Source organism: Callithrix jacchus, chromosome 6 (assembly GCF_049354715.1).
Source record: "Callithrix jacchus isolate 240 chromosome 6, calJac240_pri, whole genome shotgun sequence".
Taxonomy (NCBI): domain Eukaryota; kingdom Metazoa; phylum Chordata; class Mammalia; order Primates; family Cebidae; genus Callithrix; species Callithrix jacchus.
In genome coordinates, this window is record NC_133507.1 from 157466791 (window position 1) to 157483674 (window position 16884).

Sequence of the window (16884 nt, forward strand, 5' to 3'; positions counted from 1 at the left end):
ATCTCTACTAAAAATACAAAAATTAGCTGGGCATGGTGGCACACACCTGTAGCCCCAACTACTTGGGAAGCTGAGGTAGGAGAATCTCTTGATCCCTGGAGGCAGAGGTTGCAATGGGCTGAGAAGGCGCCACTGCACTCCAGCCTGGGCAACAAAGCGAGCCTCTGTCTCAAATAAAAAGTGTGTGGCACCTCCCACCCCTGCTCCTGCTTTCACTGTATGGTGTGCCTGCTTGCCCTTTGCCTTCTGCCATGAGTAAAAAGCTTCCTGAGGCCTCCCCAGAAGTAGATCGCAGCATTATGCTTCCTGTACAGCCTGCAGCACTGTGAGTCAAGTAAGCCTTTTTTCTTATAACTTTCCCAGTCTCAGGTATTTTTTTATAGCAGTGCAAGGATGGCCCAATACACCTCACATGCCCACTAAACAGCATCTGTCTTCCTGGAGGCTTCATTGGCGTCCCATCCTCAATAAGGCATGCATAACTGTTCTTTCTCTTTCCCTCATCCCCTGGTCCCAATATACTAGAAGAAGAGGAAGACCCAGTAGCATTGGCTTGAGAGAAAAGAAAAGGAAGAAATGGAAACGAAAAGACTCTATTGGCTTCTTAGACAGAGGTAAGGGTGAGGTGGGAGGAGCTTTTAAACTGGATGAGAGAAACATTTATGCATGTAGGTATGTCTGTATATTTTAATACAATATCTTCTGTGAGGTACGCACAGAAACACACAGATCTTACGAGCACAATGGAATGAATTTCAACAAAGGAAAATACCTTCGTAACCAATACCTCAATCAAGATGTAGAATATTTCCTTTTTGCCAGGCATTTCTCTTGTGTTTACCACCAGCTGGTCATAACCCCCACAGGCAACCACTGTGCTGATTTTTCTCATCCTGGGTTAATTTTGCATTTTCTAAAATGTTTCACCCTTTGTATCTGGCTTCTTTTGCTCTGCATCATGCTGCTCACATTCATCCATATTGTTGCATGCATGGAGTAATTCATTCTTCTTATATTGCTGAGTCATATTCAATTGTATAGATATACCATGATTTTTAAGCCATTTTCCCATTGCTATTGATAGGCATTTGCATGTTTCTATTTTTTAACTATTATGAATAAAACTCTTATGAATGTTTTTGTATAAGTCTTCCTGGGGACATATGTTCTCATTTTTCATAGGTAAACAGCTAAAAATTGAATTGCTGGTAGGTATGTATTTAACTTTGTGAGAAACTACCAAACAGTCTTCCAAAGAGATATTTTGCTCACCCAAAACTATGTATGAGAGTTCTAGTTGCTCCCTGATCTTAGCAACATTTGGTGTTGTCAGGGTTTTCTTCAGCCATTCTAATGAATGTGAAATGGGGACTATTTCATTGTGGTTTAATTTGCATTTTCTTGATAGTTAATGATGTTGAGCACCTTTTCATTTGCTTATTGGTCATTTATATATTGTTCATAAAGTGTCTGATCAAGGCTTTTGCCCAGAGGGTAAAGTTTTGATTTGCTCTGGAGTGGCTTTTGGGTATTAAAATGGGACTTGGCAAGTGACCAGACAGCTGAGGAATGCGCCTTGGATGCCATCAAGGGGCAGGGAAGGGGACATACTTGTAACAGAGCATGTTTGAAGGGAGGTGGCCAGAGATAAGTGGAGCTATCTCTGATAGCTTCCTGATTATAGACAGTTTTTGGAAAAAACAAAACAAAACAAAACAAAAAACTGGAGTTCACAATGGAGAGGCAGTCTTTCAGCATTGTGTTCACAGCGTTTGGCTCTGGGTCTGGCTCTGCCGGTTTCTATTCTGTGCCACCGTACTGGCACAACATGGTCTCTCTCTGAGCCTCAGTTTTCTGATCTGTGTACCATGCCTTGCAGGCCTGAGAGACTCAGAGGAAATAAGACATTTGCAAATGCTCAGGAATGTGTGACATTCTGTAAATATTAAATCATCCATTGGGGGCCGCCTCTCTCTGACATCTCCTTCTTCAGTATTCCTCAAGATGCCTTAAGGTCCTATTGAACCAGGTCATGTTCTTCTCCTCTCTGCTTGATAACTGATCAGCCACTCACCTGGGATGTGGAAAGAGTGTATCATTTTCTGGATTATGTATCAATCCCTGTGAGCCTGTCATCTCAGGCAGGTGAATCTCCTGTTCTTAGGTGGAGACTACTGAGTTCCCCCACCCATAAGATAATTAGCTGCTTTTACAGTTGCAACTCCAGCTGATGAATCATTTTTTATTTTTATTTTCTGTAGACAGAAATAAATTTTTAAAGACAGAGTCTCACTCTGTCACTCAGGTTGGAGTGCAGTGGCGCGATCACGACTCACTGTAGCCTCGACTTCCTTTAGCCTCAACTTCCTGGGCTCAAGTGATCCTCCAGGCTCAGCCTCCCAATTAGCTGTGTGCCACCATGCTTTGCTAATTTTTGCAGAGATGGGGTCTCACTGTGTTGCCCAGCTGGTCTCGAACTCCTGGTCTCAAGTGATCCTCTAGCCTTGGCTTTCTAAAATGATGGGATTACAATCATGAGCCACTGTGCCCATATGAATTATTTTTTATTTAGTTGAATTAACATACCAGGGACAAGAAAGTAAACTTGCATGCTTTTCATTAATACGTTCCGTGAGGAAAGCACGTCATCCTAACTTTTGTTTAAATCAAGACAACTACAGACAAGAAAAAGAATAGGGCTTTAACACGTTCTTTTCTTATTTTAATTATCTCAGATGAAAACGGGTAAAGGAGAGGGATCTGATAATAAATAGGGCGAGGCTGGCATGCGGGCTACCAATGTGAACACAGTAACTTTACTGGAACTTTTCTTTTTGGGAAAATCTCTTCAAAAGGCTCCTAGATTAAAGCTCTGATATCCCTTTCAGTGTGTCGAATTCTGAATTCTGAAGCTTGCTGGTTGGAAGGAAGCACAGGTAATTTTTTTTTTTAATCCCAGGAACTCAGAGACTCAAAGGTTTTAAAGTCCTGTGCCCATGGTGAATTGCCAGCTAAAAGGGGATGGAGCAGAACGGGGTCCCTAGGTGTGGAGACCATTGTCATCAAGAGTCAGGAAATGGAATGGCTCTGTATGTAGGTCAGCGACCCCCTCTCTACTGTGAGGGGAAAAAAATTAAGGATGACCTAAAATCTACTGTGTTTAAAAAGATTCCGGAGAAAGTAGCTCTTTCTTGTCAAAGTGATCATGTTTATACTACCCGAAGCCAGACCTCCTCAGAGTATAACTTTAGGGGACTCTTTAGAGCTGAAAAGCCATGGTCAAAACCTCAGGCCCTTTCGACATCTATTAACTTTTTATCCTTCAAGGCAGTTGGCTGTGTTATTGTAGAGGTGTTCAATGGGCCCTGCCGGCAGATTCCATTGTCATCACTGACACTGACGGGATTCTAAGTCAGCTCTTACAGAGTTCGGCCTGAAACACTGGTTTATTCATCACTTATCTTAAACTTTCCCCCAATAATCCAGATTTAAATAAGTCAAGACTGTGAAATGAAACAGCCAAAGGGAAAGAGTCCCATAGAGTGACACAGAGAAAATGAAACGAGAAAGAAGGGGGAAACAAGAGGAAGAGTCCCATAGAGTGACACAGAGAAAATGAAACGAGAAAGAAGAGGGAAACAAGGGAAAGAGTCCCATAGAGTGACACAGAGAAAATGAAACGAGAAAGAAGGGGGAAACAAGAGGAAGAGTCCCATAGAGTGACACAGAGAAAATGAAACGAGAAAGAAGGGGGAAACAAGAGGAAGAGTCCCATAGAGTGACACAGAGAAAATGAAATGAGAAAGAAGGGGGAAACAAGAGGAAGAGTCCCATAGAGTGACACAGAGAAAATGAAACGAGAAAGAAGGGGGAAACAAGAGGAAGAGTCCCATAGAGTGACACAGAGAAAATGAAACGAGAAAGAAGGGGGAAACAAGAGGAAGAGTCCCATAGAGTGACACAGAGAAAATGAAACGAGAAAGAAGAGGGAAACAAGAGGAAGAGTCCCATAGAGTGACACAGAGAAAATGAAACGAGAAAGAAGAGGGAAACAAGGGAAAGAGTCCCATAGAGTGACACAGAGAAAATGAAACGAGAAAGAAGGGGGAAACAAGAGGAAGACAGAAGAAGAGATACTTTTAAAACCCCCACTTTAATAAAATGACATTTTAAAAAGTTCTTATTAAACAGTAGCCTGGGCCTGTATGAGTTTTGCAAAACCAATGAGGCCAGCATATTAGATTCTGTTCTACAGTGTGTAAGCTGAGTGGCTCTGGTGGTCTGCATACGGCCTCAGCTCCTTATGGTGTCCAAATGTAAGCTTGTTGGCCTCTCTTCAGTATTATAAAAGATTCACAATATTTTGTGCTCTGAGTGGGTGCTGCACTCCATTTCTTAGTAAGAAGCAATATTTTTCTGATCCTACAAAGCAGGAGAGGAATTGGGGACCGAGGTGTGAAGCAGACTTGGTTTTTAAAACCCTTTTTATCTTAAAATTATCTTAGATTTTTAGAGGTGTTGCAAAGATAGTAGAGAGAGTTTCTGGATGCCTCTCACCCAGCTTCCCTTAAAGCTAATAGCTAATATTATTATGGTTTATTTGTCAAAATGAAGAAATTAACATTGGTACAAGACTATTAACCAAACTGTTGACTTTATTTGGATTTTACCATGTTTCTCACTAATGTTCACATTCAGTTCTAGGGTCCAATGGCAGATACCATGTTGCATTTAAAGAACTTAATTTTGAACAAGAGAACAGTAAATGTAGTCACGCTTTTTGGTGAGGTGTGGAGAGAGGAAGGGTGAATACTCAGACTTGGAATGTCATCAAATGAGTTATATTTTTCCATAGGAACATGTTATAATGAAGAGTTGTGTTCTTGACTAAAGACATTATAGCAAGTAAATCGTAAGGGGCCAAAAACTATGGAGATAAAGGAAAGAAATAACAAGCCCCCAAATACATTTTAAATAGTAAAATATGATTTCAATTCCAATAAAAGAAAGGCAGTGATTAGACATGAGGCCCCAGCACTGCTGTCAGTGCCTACGTAATTCTTACTATATGCTAGGTGCTCTTCTCAGAAATGTAGGTAATTTATTTCATCCTCCAAACCATCCTACATGTAGGCTCAATTATAATCCCTATTTTACAAATGAGAGAGACACAGGAAAATTAAATAACTTGTCCAATCTTGCACAGCTAGTAAGTGTTGGAATTAGAATGCAACCTGGGCCTCAAATGTGATAAAATATGTACATCTAGATGTAAAATTGTATGGTATGAAAATATGATCAAACTTGAATGCAATCAATGCACAATCGAATAATTTTGCCTGCTTTCTTAGTATGTGGACGACTTTTGCAATTGATTTGGTTGGCTTCTGTCCTTTGATAAAGCTGATGCTTCTTTCTGTCTTAGAAACCTTCTGGTAGAAATCCATCAGCCTCCCATTCTCAACCTCCATGCACACAATGTATTTGACATATTTCTGGCCCAATGTTTAGCACATTGCCATATCACTACCTTCCTCTTTCCTGAAGCTGCCAGGACGTTGAGGGCAGGGACTATGTCTAATGCAGCTCAGCCTCGGCCCCTCACAGGGTTCAATAACTGGTGATTGAATGCTTGTAGGAATGGAGTCAATATTGGTTGACCTTGGAAGTGAGTGTTTCAAAATAAATGGAATGTCTACAATTTTGTCACAAGATGAAACCTTTCTACATCCCAGCGAATCATCTACCAGGTGAGTCAAGAACAGAAATTGGAAGTGAATGCAAGGTAGAAATTCATCCTTGCCTAATTAACAACTGGAAAGAAAACCTCCTGGTGGAAAGTGTAGGATGCCTGCAGCTAAGGACAGAAATGGGTCACAAGCTTTGAACTTACTCTCCAATATGACTGGCAGCATTGGATTTCTTAACCTCCTAAAGGGCCTCTGGGCTCCCAGGCTGAGGGTTCTATGAAGAGGACCCAGGCAGAGCCTGGTGAGCTCTCTGAGTGGAGGAGATGGCACTGGAAGTCTAGGGATGCCAGGGCAGCTGGAGTTTGTAGGGCAGGGTACCGGAGAGGAGAAAGCTTCACACAGAAAGAACTTTGCAGAGGGCCCCTTGAGTGTTCAGCTCAATAGTAACGCGTGTGTGGGCGTGAGGAAACTCCCTAAGGTGTGGAGAGAGCCACCTGAGAGGAAGGATTGTAACTGACTGAGCAGCATCAGATATATTGTGTGCATAGAGGTTGAGGGTGTGGGCTGGTGGATTTCTACCAGAAAGTTTCTGTGACAGAAACGGTGCAGTGCTCATCACAGGCACAGGTTCAGGAATAGTGGCTGCTCTCAGCAACCAAAGTGTGAAACCCCATAAATAAGTAGGTGTGGACAGCGTACCCAAATGCGTGTTGTCTTAGGAGCAGGAAAAAGATTAGCCTTAGACCAAACACCGAATGAATTCTGACTAGAAGACCCAAAGGGATCAAACTGTTTCCAAGTAACTTACATTCCTGAGCAGAGGTCAAGAATATTGACAGGAATACAAAAATATCAAACACCCAATGAAATATAGAGAAAAAAACAAAAAACATCACAGGTGACCTTGAGGCTGGGAGCAGTGGCTGATGCCTGTAATCTCAGTACTTTGGGAGGCTGAGGCAGGAGAATCATTTGAAGCCAGGAGCATAAGACCAGACTGGGAAGCAAAACAAGATCCCAACTATGCAATAAATAAATAAGTGACCCAGAAATGACACAGGTGATAGAATTACTAGTCAGGGCCATTAAAACAGTGGCTATAACTATATTCCATCTGTTTGAGAAGCCAGAGGAAAGACTGGCCATGTTAAGTAAAACACAGAATGTAAAAGTCCTAAGTTTGGAATTCTGAGGTTGAAACTACAATGCTGGAAATAAAAATATGCTGAATGAGGTTCATAGCAGATCAGGTATTTCAGAAGAGAAGATCAATTAATCAGACGGGGCGGGGAGAGAGAGACAGAGAGAGAGAGAGACAGAGAGAGAGACAGAGAGACAGACACAGAGAGACAGAGAGAGAGACAGAGAGACAGAGACAGAGAGAGACAGAGAGAGAGACAGAGAGAGAGAGAGAGAGATAGGCTGAGCAAAATGAACACTGGATCAATTGTATCAAATTGTTCCAATTGTGGACCAATTTTAAGTGGTGTAGTATATGTGCAATTGGAGTCCCTGAAGGAGAGTACTGGTTGTATAGAAAAAAAGTGAAAAAATAATTGCCAAAATATTTCCAGATTTGATGAAAAGCATATAAACCCACAGACCCAAGATACTCAATGAATCCCAAGCATAACATTAAAAAAAAAAAAAAAAAACTGGCTAGGCATGGTGGCTCATGCCTGTAATCCCAGCACTTTGAGAGGCTGAGGTGGGTGGATCACCTGAGGTCGGGGATTTGAGACTAACGTGGCCAACGCGGTGAAACCCTGGTTCTACTAAAGATACAAAAATTAGCTGGGTGTGGCAACATGCACCTGTAATCCCAGCTATTCGGGAGGCAGAGGCAGGACAATCTTGTGAATCCAGGAGGCAGAGGTTGCAGTGAGCTGAGTTCATGCCACTGCACTCCAGCCTGGGTGACAGAGTGAGACTCCATCTCGAAAGACAAGAGAAAAGAGAAGAGAGAGGAGAGGAGGGGAGGGGAGGGGAGGGGAGGGGAGGGGAGGGGAGGGGAGGGGAGGGGAGGGGAGGGGAGGGGAGGGGAGGGGAGGAGAGGAGAGGAGAGGAGAGGAGAGAAGAAGATAAGGAGCACCTCATAAACAAATTGCTTAAAACCAGTGATTAGAGAAAATCTTCAAGTCCAGATAAAAGGAAACATTAGATATAAAAGCAAAGATAAAGAAGACAGATTTCTCATTAAAAAAAAAAAAAAAACAAAGTCAGAAGACAGTAGAGTTATGTTTCTAAAGCACAGAAAAAAGAAGAAAAAATTAAAAAAAAACCTCTCAACTCATAATGTTCTACTCAGCAAAAATACCTTTCAAATACTCAGGTGAAATGGAGACTTTTTCAAACATACAAATGCTGAAAGCTCCCATTACCCATAGATGTACAGTGCAAGAGATGTTAGAGAAAGTCCCTCAAACAGAAGGAAAATGACACTAGATGGAAACTTGGAGCTACATGAATAGGTGAAAGGAACTGGAAATGGTAACTATATGAGTAAACATAAACACTGGTTTCTTATTCAATATATTTAAAAGAAAATTCTCTACTTAAACTAAAACAATAACAGTGTATTGCGGGACTTATACATAGAAGTAAAGTGTATATTACCAACAATAGCACAAAGGCCAGGAGGAGAAAAGCGGAAGCATACTGCCATGTGGATTTTATGCTGCACATGAAGTGGAATAGTATTTCCTGACAGCAGAGTGTGATAAAGTAAAGATGTATACTTATAAACCCTGAAGAAATCACGTAACACAACAAAAAGTTATATCTAGTAAGCCGAAAAAGGAGATAAAACGATATCATGAAAAATGTGCTGTATAGAAGAAGCTAGAAAAAGAAGATTAAGAGAACAAAGAATAGATGAACCAGATAGCAAAGGGACAGGAAGATGTCTGCTTTGAATCCAACCATATCAAAATTACATCAAATGTGAATGATCTAAACACCCAATTAGAAACTGTCGGATGGGATTAAAAAAACCAAGGTTCAATTACAATTTGCCTAACAAGAAACCCACTTAAAAAACGAAGACACAGATAAGTTAAAAATGAAAGGATGGCCGGGGGTGGTGGCTCAAACCTGTAATCCCAGCACTTTGGGAGGCCGAGGCGGGTGGATCACAAGGTCAGCAGATCGAGACCATCCTGGTCAACATGGTGAAACCCCGTCTCTACTAAAAATACAAAAAATTAGCTGGGCATGGTGGCGCGTGCCTGTAATCCCAGCTACTCAGGAGGCTGAGGCAGGAGAATTGCCTGAACCCAGGAGGCGGAGGTTGCGGTGAGCCGAGATCGCGCCATTGCACTCCAGCCTGGGCAACAAGAGCGAAACTCCATCTCAAAAAAAAAAAAAAAAAAAAAAGAAAGGATGGTGTGGTATGCAGTGTCTGGTGTGGTTCCCACCGAACTGTATCTTCTGGGATGCATGCCCTTCTCTCCTCTTCTTGAGTGTGGGCAGAACCTTTGATTTGCCACTAACCAATAGACTATGGCAAAGGTGACAGGAGGTGGTTTCTGTGAGGACATTACAGAAGATTATAACTTCTGCCTTGGAAGCAGATTATCTCTATTGTCTTGTCAGCTTGCACGCTTTGATGAAGCAAGTGTCATGTGAGGGAGCCACATGACAGGTGCATCGCTTGTGTCCCTCCGAAATTCATGTTGAAATGTAATTCCCAATGTAATAGTATTAAGAGGTGGGGTCATTAGGAAGTTATTAGGCCCTCATAGATGGGATTAGTGCCATTGTAAAAGGTCTTGAGGGATTAAATTTACCTCTTCTGTTTTTTCTGCCCCTCTGCCTTGTGATAATGCAGCAACACAATGACATCTTGGAAGCAGAGAACGGGCCCTCACCAGACAATGAATCTGCTGGCACCTTGATCTTGGACTTCCCAGCCTCCAAACTGTGAGAAATAAATTTTTATTATTTATAAATGACAGTCTTAGGCAACAAGGAACTGAGGATGGCCTTCAACCAACGGTTGGCAATGAACTGAGATTCTCGGTCAAATAGACTTTGATGAACTGAATTCCACCAATAACCATATAAGCTTGGCAGCAGATTCTTTCCCAGTTGATGCTTCAGATGAGACTCTAGGCCTTGTTGTTATCTACATTGGACTCAGACCCGTGAGAGAACTGGGAGCAGAAGACCCAGCTAAGACATGCCCGAACTCTTGACCCATAGAAACTGTGAGATAATACGCATATTGTTTTAAGTCTCTAAATGTATGCTAATTTGTTACAAAGCAATAGATTCAGGTAGAAAAAGGTATTCCATGCTAACACTAATCAAAAGAAAGCTGTGTTGATATCAGACTAACTAGTATCAACAAAGTAGATTTTAAACCAAATGAAAATATATATATATATATATTGATATTTTTGAGACAGAGTATCAATGTGTCACTCAGGATAGAGTGCAGTGGTGTCATAATGGCTCACTGTGGCCTTGGACTCCTGGGCTCAAGTGATCCTCCTGCATCAGCCTCTGGAGTAGCTGGGACTACATGTATGCACCATCAACCCTGGCTAAGGGTTCTTGGTGTGTTTCTCAGGCTGGTCTCAAACTCCTGGCCTCAAGCAATCCTCCAGTCTTGGCCTCCCAAAGTGCTGGTATTACAGGTGTGAGCCACTGCACCTGGCCTAAACCAAAGAGTATTACTAAAGATAAATAATTGCATAATGACAAAAAAGTCAGTTCTTCAAAAGGACAGAATAATGCTAAGCATTTATGTATGTAATCATAGAACTTCAAATTTCTTAAAACAAAAACTGATAGAACTGCAAAGAGAAACAGACAAATCCACAATTATACTTAGAGTTCAACACTCTTCTTTCAATGACTTGTAAAACGAGTCCAGTGAAAATCAGCAAGGATATAGAAATTTTAAACAACACTGTTCGGCAACTTGATTTAATTGACATTTATAGAATGCCCCATTGAACTACTGCAGAGTATACATTCTTTTCTAGTACACATGAAACATTTACCAAGATATAGCATGTCTTGGATCATAAAACAAATCTCAGTAAATTTAAAAGGGAGTAAAATCATACAAAGTAAATTCTTTAGTTACAATGGAATTAAATTAGAAATCAATAATAGATACCTGGAAAATCCCTACATATTTGAAAACTAAATAACGTACTTCTATATAACTCATGATCCAAAAAAATTAGAAAGCATTTAAAACCGATTGAAAGTAAAAACACATATATTAAAATTTGTGGGATTCAGCTAAAATAGTATGTAGTGAGACATATCTAGCACTAAAAGCCTATATTAAAAAATATGAAAGTTCCTGAATCAATGATGTTAACTTCCACCTTAAGAAATGAGAAAAGAAGAGCCAATGAAACGCAATGCAAGCAAAGAAAGAATAATAGAGCTTAGAGTGGAAATCAATGAAATAGACAAACAACAGAGAAAAACAATGAAACCAAAAGCAAGACTGATTGGGGGAAAAAAAGACAAATGCTAGTATCTTTTTTTCTAGTATCTATCATCATAGAGAGGTGATATTGCTATGGAATCTACAGCTCTTAAAAAGCCAATAAGGAAAAACTTCATGGTAATAAGTTTACCAACTTAGCTGAAAGAGGTCAATCTCTTAGAAAATACAAACTATTAAAGCTCACTCAAAAAAACAAACAAAAAAAGAAAGAATCTGAGTAGCCCTATAGCTAGTAAAGAAATTAAATTCACAGTTAAAAACCTTATCACAAAAAGACTCCATATCCAGATGGCTTTACTGATGAATTCCACCCAACATTTCAGGAAGAAATAATAATTTTACACAAGGTCTTCCAGAAAATAGAAGAGGAGGAAATACTTCTCAAATTATTTTTGAGGCCAGCATCACTCTGATAGCAATACCAGACAAAGATATTACAAGAAAATAAAACTACTGTCCAATATTTTTCAAGAACATAGATGAAGATATTAAATATTTTTTTTCAGCAAATCAAACCCAACAATATATAAATAAGGATAACTCCTCATGACCAAGTGTGGTTTATCCCAGGAATGCAAAGTTGGTTTAACATTTGGAAATTAATCAATATAAATCACTGTATTAACAGACAAAATGTACACCACATGATCGTCTCCATATATGTAGAAAAAGCACTTGAGAAAATTCAGTATTAATTCGTTCATAATACAAACTGTCAGCAAACTAGAAACAGAAGAAGCTCTCTATCTCTGGAAAAAGGAATCTGTACAATTTTACAGCTAATGTTGTACTTAGTGGTAAATTAATACTTAGGATCAGGAACAAGAAAAACTGTCTGCTCTCATCACTTTTATTCAGCATTGCACTGGAGGCTCTAACCGGCGCAATAAAACAAGAAAAGGCAATAAAAGGCACCTAGATTGCAGAAGAAGTAAAATTGTATTTATTTGTAAATGGCATGATTGCTTCCAAGAAATCCTATGGAATTCTACTATAACACTTAGTGAGTTTAGAAGGGTTATAGGATACAAGGCTAATATACAAAAATAAATTAGTATAAATTTTATAAAGGAGCTACACATAATCAGAAATGGAAATTTAAATATACAATTGAAAGCAGTATCAAAAAGTGAAATAATTAGGGATAAGTCTTACAAAATACATGCAAGCCCTGTACGTTAAAACTATAAAACACAGCTGAGAAAAATTAAGGAAGAAATAAATAAATGGAGGAATATATTGTATGCATGATTTGGAAGCCTCAATACTTTTATTTTTATTTTTCTCCAAATTGATTTATAGATTCACGGTAACCCCAGTCAAAATACAGCAGGCTATGTTGTAGAAATGGACGAACTGAATCTAAAATTCATCTGGAAATGCAAAGGAGCTAGAATAGCCAAAAACCACCTCGAGAAAGAAGAACAATGCTTGAAAACTTATACTATCTGACTTCAAAATTTATTATAAAGTTACAATATTCAAGACAGTATGGTATTGGTGTTAAAATAGGGAAATAGAGCAATGAAACAGAGTAGAGATGAAGGGGGATGGCTTTACGGTCACAGCCTGGTGACCTTGCACATATCCACATAGGCCACAAAGCAAAACTGGAACCACTACTGAATCTACATCTTGGCAGAACCCCTGAATGCTCCTGGATTGGAAGCTTGTAAGGAGTTGCTATAAGGCCCTTGCCCCCTCCCTGGCTGTGTCCCCTAGGAGGCTGCCATGAGACAGTTTCTCAATGCCTTCTGGATTCTGAGGAGGCAGGGAGCTTCCTGCTCCAGCCCCTTCAGAATAGAGATACAGACTATGAACCTCTCATCTCAGATCTAGGCATGGCTGCTCAGCAATGGGGTATCCTTCAACTTGTGTTGACATCATCCAGCCCCTTTTGCCTTGGTGTTATCCTTCTTGGTGTGTGGGACAAAGACCATAAGGAGCCAACACCACTGGCTACTCTTCCTTTCACTCTTTTTTTTTTTTTGAGACAGAGTCTCCCTGTGTTGCCAGGCTGAAGTGCAGTGGCCCTATCTAGGCTCACTGCAGCCCCCACCTCCCTGGTTCTAGCGATTCTCCTGTCTCAGCCTCCCGAGTCTAATTTTTATATTTTTAGTAGACGGGATTTCACCATGTTGGCCAGGATGGTCTCAATCTGTTGACATTGTGATCCACCTACTGTGGCCTCCCAAGTGCTGGGCCTTCCTTTCATTCTTTATGTAATAAAGTGGCTCCTCATATCTTCACCAGGTGAGTCAGTCAGACCTTGCCCTGTTTTGCACATGCTTGACAAGAGATCCCAGAAATAAACTCATGCATATACAGTCCATTAATTTTTGACAAAAGTCAAAGACGATTTGGTGGAAAAAGGAAGGGTTTAGTTACATAAATACTTATGATTTTTGACTAACAGTGCTGGAACTATAGGATATCCATATGCAAAAATAAAAAGCTTTAATCCATACTTCACATCAAATTCAGAAATGAACTCAAAATGGATCACAGACTTAAATGTAAAATGCAGAGTTATGAAATTTCTAGAAGAAAATGTGAGAGAAAATCTGTATGACCTTGGGTTAGGCAAAGATGTTTTTAGATACCATAACCCAACACAATCCTTAAAAGACGAAAAAATGGATAAACTGGACTCCATAAAAATTAAGGACTGGATAAAACAGCCAGTTAACATCAAATGGCAGTAACCCTAAATTTAAATCGACTAAATCCCCCAATCAAAAGACACAGCCAAAACCCAACGGTATGTTACATCCAGACCTGTTTCACATGCAAGGATACACAAAGACTCAAAACAAAGGGATGGAGAAAGATTTACCAACCAAATGGAGAGCAAAAATAAATAAATAAATAAATAAATAAAAAGCAGGAGTTGCAATTCTCGTATCATATAAAATAGATTTTAAAGCAACAAAGATATAGTGGTAAAAGGATCAATGCAACAACAAGAGCTAACGATCCTAACACCCAGGTACATAGAGACTTAGATTCAATGAGACAGAAAATTAATAAGGATATCAAGGACTTGAACTCAGATCCGGAACAAGTAAACTTAATAAACATTTATAGAGCTCTCCACTTCAAATACACAAAATATACATTCTTGTCAATACCACATCACACCTACTCATAGGTTTAAATGAAACATTGATTGGCCATTATTAATACCCATTTTTTTCAGAATAAAGCAATATTTCCATTCACCCTCCCTCTTTCTCTTCCTCTTTCTCCCTCTCCTTTTTTTTTCTTTCCTTCTCTCAAAAAAAAAAAAAAGAAAAAGAAAAAAAAAAGAAAAAGAATAATAAAATAAAAAAGAAATCAACTTGTAAACCTCTAGATCCAGGTCAGCAATATCTCTCTCATTGCTTGATTTCCTTCCTTCCCTTCCCTCCCTCCCTCCCCCTTTCCTCCCTTCCTTCCTTCCTTCATCCCTTCCTTCCTCCCTCCCTTCCTCCTTCCCTCCCTTCCTGCCTTCCTCCCTTCCTCCCTTCCTCCTTCCCTCTCCTGCCTTCCTCCCTTCCTCCCCCCCCCAAAAAAATTAAGGACCTCTGTTTTTCAAAAGATATTGTTAAGAGAATAAAATCTAAGCCAGAGACTGGCAGGTGATACTTATAAATCACTTATCTCACAAGAGACTTGTATCTAGAATATCCCAAGAAACCTCAAAATTAAATTAGAAAACAAACAACCCAATTTTAAAAATGGGCAAAAGGTTTGAACAGACGCTTTACCAAAGAAGACATAGTCATGTACCTTATAATGATGGTTTTGGTCAACAACAGACCACATATACAATAGTGGTCCCATAAGATTATACTGTACCTTTTCTATGTTTAGATACACAAATACTTCCCGTTGTGTTACAGTTCCCTGCAGCATTCAGTACAGTGGCATACTGTCCAGGTTTGTAGCCTGGGAGCAAGAGGCTAAACCACATAGCCTAGGTGGGCAGTAGGCTATGCCATCCTGGTTCATGTAAGTACACCCTATGTTTACACAATGATGAAATGACACATTTCTGAGAATGCATCCCCGTTAAGTGACATGACTGTATGTGGGTGGCAAGTAAGTTCATGAAACAATGCTCAACATCACTAGTTACCAGGGAAATGAAAATCAAAACTCTAACGAGATATGTCTACACACCTATTATAATGTGTATAATTAAGGCCTGACCATCCCATGTATTGGTGGAGCAACTGGAATACAGAGACTTTGATGGTGGGGATGTGAAATGGTACAGCTTTCAAACTAGTGGAGCCATTTCTTAAATAGTTATTGTTTTTTTGAGACAGGGTGTCAACTCTTATCACCCAGGCGGGAGTGCAGTGGCATGAACATGGCTTACTCCTGGGCTCAAGTGATCCTCCCACCTCATCCCCTTAAGTAGCTGGGCTGCATGCCACCCTGTCTAGCTAACTTTTGTATTTTTTGTAGAGATGGGGTTTTGCTGTGTTGCTCAGGCTGGTCTTGAACTCCTGGACTCAAGTAATCTGCCTGTCTTGGCCTCCCAAAGTGCTGGAATTACCGGTGTGAGCACTGCACCCAGCCTAACAGTTATGTTTTTAATCATATTATATGACCTAGCCATTCCAATCCTAGGTATTTATTCAAAAGACAGAAAAGCATATGGCTGTTCAAAGGCTGGCACACCAATGTTCATGGTAACTTTGTAAAAGACCCAAACTGGAAACAATCAAATGTCTCCCAACTTATGAGTGGATGAACACACTGTGGTTCATCCATACCATAAAACGCTACTCAGGAATAAAAAGGAATGAGCTATGATACACACAGAAACACAGATGAATCTCAAAATAGTATGTTGAGTGAGAGAAGCCAGATAAAAGACAGCAGATTCCATTTATACAAAATTCTAGAAAACGCAGACGAAGCAAAGTGATAGAAAGCAGATGCTAGGGGTGGAGGAGGAGGAACGGGCCCTGGGAGGGAGAACAGTGGGCACAGTGAGGCCCCAGGGGAATGACAAGTATCCTCCGTCCATGGACGGTGGGATTTTGCATAAGTATATAAATCTGTGCAGTTTATCAGATTGTACACCTGAAACACGTGCAGCTTGCTGAATGCCAGTGACATCTCAGTAAAGCTGCTTTTAGAGAACGTTGCAAGGACCTTGTTTCCTTCCTCATTCAAGACTGGTGCCGGTCCAGGTGGCCCTCTGAGTTCCCCATCTGGGCTCAGCTGATCTTTCTCAGGTGGGGCCCCTGCTGAGCGCCCGGCAGCCCCGCCTGCCTGCGTTGCTGCCCCTGCTGGGCGGGACAAACGGGCGGCTTGGACGGTCGCTGGAAAAGTAGCAAGGGCCATGCGGTTTCTGAGAGCCGCGCGGGTTCCCAGCACTAAACGTGGGCGACTTAATCTCCCCCAGAGACAGAAGGCCACGCAATGACAACTCCAAGGCCAGGGGCCGGAGCATTTTGACTAATAGAAATGTCAAGATGACACCATGCAAGCCGAGAAACCCCAACACGAGTCCTGTGCCAAGACTCGTGGCTCCGCTGCCTCTCCGGTACCCGGGGCACCCGCTGGGAGGATGCTCTCCAGGGACGGGGGCTGCGGGACCCCCGGACCCCGCGCCCGGGCGCGAACTGGCTGCGCGGCCGCTGGGCCTCCCTAGAGGCTGGCACAGCTCCGCTTCCGTGCGGGCCTGGAAGCCCCGCCCGAGGAGCTAACCGTTCATGTCAC

At 41.0% G+C, this 16884-nt stretch overlaps 1 protein-coding gene and 1 long non-coding RNA gene across 4 annotated transcripts in view; one reads left to right on the plus strand and one right to left on the minus strand.

Annotated features, from left to right (window-relative positions):
* ASB18 (ankyrin repeat and SOCS box containing 18) overlaps positions 1–16884 on the minus strand; it is a 74475-nt gene that overhangs the window by 30151 nt on the left and 27440 nt on the right. The window lies entirely within an intron of this gene.
* On the plus strand, positions 288–16306 carry LOC128932443 (uncharacterized). Its single transcript, XR_008482325.2, has 3 exons — positions 288–614; positions 2889–2936; positions 9520–16306. It is a non-coding gene; the product is annotated as an uncharacterized LOC128932443 (long non-coding RNA).